Source organism: Anarrhichthys ocellatus, unplaced genomic scaffold (genome assembly GCF_004355925.1).
Source record: "Anarrhichthys ocellatus isolate YVR2014 unplaced genomic scaffold, GSC_Weel_1.0 scaffold21, whole genome shotgun sequence".
Taxonomy (NCBI): domain Eukaryota; kingdom Metazoa; phylum Chordata; class Actinopteri; order Perciformes; family Anarhichadidae; genus Anarrhichthys; species Anarrhichthys ocellatus.
In genome coordinates this window covers 6071301-6073683 of record NW_022280051.1, presented here as the reverse complement: position 1 = coordinate 6073683, position 2383 = coordinate 6071301, and the positions used below count along the sequence as shown (strand labels likewise).

At 43.5% G+C, this 2383-nt stretch overlaps 1 protein-coding gene across 1 annotated transcript in view; it reads right to left on the bottom strand.

Annotated features, from left to right (window-relative positions):
- Positions 1-2366, bottom strand: part of plxnb2a.3 (plexin b2a, tandem duplicate 3) — a 92845-nt gene extending 90479 nt beyond the window's left edge. Inside the window, exon 1 of the mRNA XM_031859248.1 lies at positions 191-2366. The gene's annotated coding sequence lies outside the window, so the exon portion shown is untranslated. The remainder of the gene's footprint in view (positions 1-190) is intronic.
- Positions 2367-2383: the final 17 nt, after the last annotated feature.

Below are 2383 nucleotides of genomic sequence, written 5' to 3'. Positions count from 1 at the left end.
ACACACACACACACACACACACACACACACACACACACCTCAGCAAACAGACAGCAGTGTCAATGAGATGCCAGAGACAGAGGCTCATGGTGCGATCTCACTCTGACGCAGATGAGTGCGAGTCTTCTCTCTGCTTCCACAGCTGAACATGAAGCTGATGTAAAAAAATGACTGATGTGCAAATTATTACCTTGATTATTCCACAACAAGTTAGAGAAATCACTTCTTCTTCTGCAGAACTCAAGATCCTCCATCAGACCGCGAGATGTTTTGAAAAGAACATCGACGCGTCTCGTTTTGTCCGACAACATTTAAATGACGAATCAGCCGATCCTGACTGATCGACGATGAATCGATTCCAGACTCCTTAAAGCTCACGAAGCCTCGTGTTTCAGGCCCGTTTCCTCCTCACACACTGCACCGCGGTGGACTCCACACTCCAGGTGTGAAGGCAGCCTTCAGTAGACGACATGCCATCTTAATTATAGAGCCCACACACACACACACCTCTAAATACTCTCCGACAGTCTGCTGAACTTCATGCACCAGTAGTAATGAGAATAGATCTCCCTTCTGTCAGTAATAGAAGCACAGAGAGGTCGCTGTGCAGGCTTTATGAATCCTGAGTCACCTTTTCTCCCCGACCACCAACACAGACTGAAATGAAACGCTGGAAACTCCCACAGCCGAAGATCACGTCAGCGTGCCGTCTTCCATCAAGTCAGAAATCCCCCAGTGAGGTAATGAAGACTGGAAGCGGTCCACATACCAGAGCGTCACATGAGAGCGCTAAGTCCATCACCCACTAAGAAAACAGATACTTGATTATATATTTAGCATCGTCTATTTTTTAGGTATTTCTGTGACTTTTAATGGCTCAAATTCAGGAGGATTTGTTTTATTGGAAATCATTTAAATTAAAGCTGCTTAAATTCAGAATACATTTTCGGTTTCACGCTGCAGAATCTACAGTGAAATATATAAGTAAGATAAATGAATACAACTGTTCAGAAATTGTTACTTCTATGAAGTCGGGTAACTCACAAGAGACAGATTTTGGGGGAAAAAGATAAAAATGGACACTGGAGCCACTAAAGTTTCCCATAATGCAACTCAAAAGCATAGTTCATTAAACACTTCCTGCCTCCTGAACGCTCCCTTTGTTTGTAATGTCGGCTTTCTGTTTGAAGCTTCCTGCAGAGACACAGAGAGACACTCCTTATAATACACTGAACTACAGGAGTACAATCAGCGGCCTGGCCCTTTAAGAGACCAATAAACCTGTTAACGGCCACGTTTCCTCCAAAGTCTGTTTAGCTCGAGACTCGTGTCAAACAGGACGGAATATGGAGACCGAGAGGTCAAGTTGAAAATGAAAGGTTGAGAGGACGAGGAATACAAACAGAGGAGCAGCAGGAAAGATAAAGAGCCGAAGAAGTGATGGTGGAATGATTCACGTGGGAGAGAGGAAGGGAGCAAAGGTGACACGCATCAGAGGAACTGTGAAAACATTGAATTCAATGGAAGCAAAACAGGAAGTAAAACTTTTCAAAATACAAGATAGATGGATTTCGGGGGAATTTTGAGAGAGTGGACTAAAGTTGAATGATGTTCAAATGTAGGAGGATTAGTGAAGAGAAAGTAAAGAGTGGATGTCAGGAAGCTTCAGACCTTTATCTGCTTCACCTATCTGAACAAACACGGTCAAGGACACACACACACACACCTGCTTCTACTGCAAACACAACCTTCGGACGCTACACTGATAACACACACACACACACACACACACAATCCATTGCTAATGGACAAATACAAACGCACAACCAAACGCACACAGATTACTGTCAGGACAAACAGCATCACAGGTGAATCAGCTTTAAACTGACGTGACCTGAAACTACTGTGGCTCAATTACGTGAATATTCAAAATAGAAACTTTCCACAAGCAGTAAGACCTCGTGTTTCTATTTAAAGTTCAACAACCCCGATTATGTTACACGTCAACCCTCATCTCCGTCACTTCCTGCCATCGGCCCACCCTATAAAAGTACTACATCACAATACATAAAACATGACGTATATCATCACAGAATGTTATATCTCACACTCCTGCAACCAGTATCTAACCATGACTAGACAAGAAGGTCTTGTTCCGTCAGACTAACGGTCTAAACGCAGCTTTACTCTGAATGAACGTGATCTTGTGCCTCAGTGAGATGAAGTAACTTCTAACTTATTATACTTCTTGTATCGGAGCTTATTTTAGATGTAAAACAAAGCCTGCAGTGATGCAACGTCAACATAAGCAGCAGCAACGCTGCTTTTAATGACTTCCTACAAAGCGCTTTCCTGCCTCCGGCTGATGGTGGAGCTCGGGGGG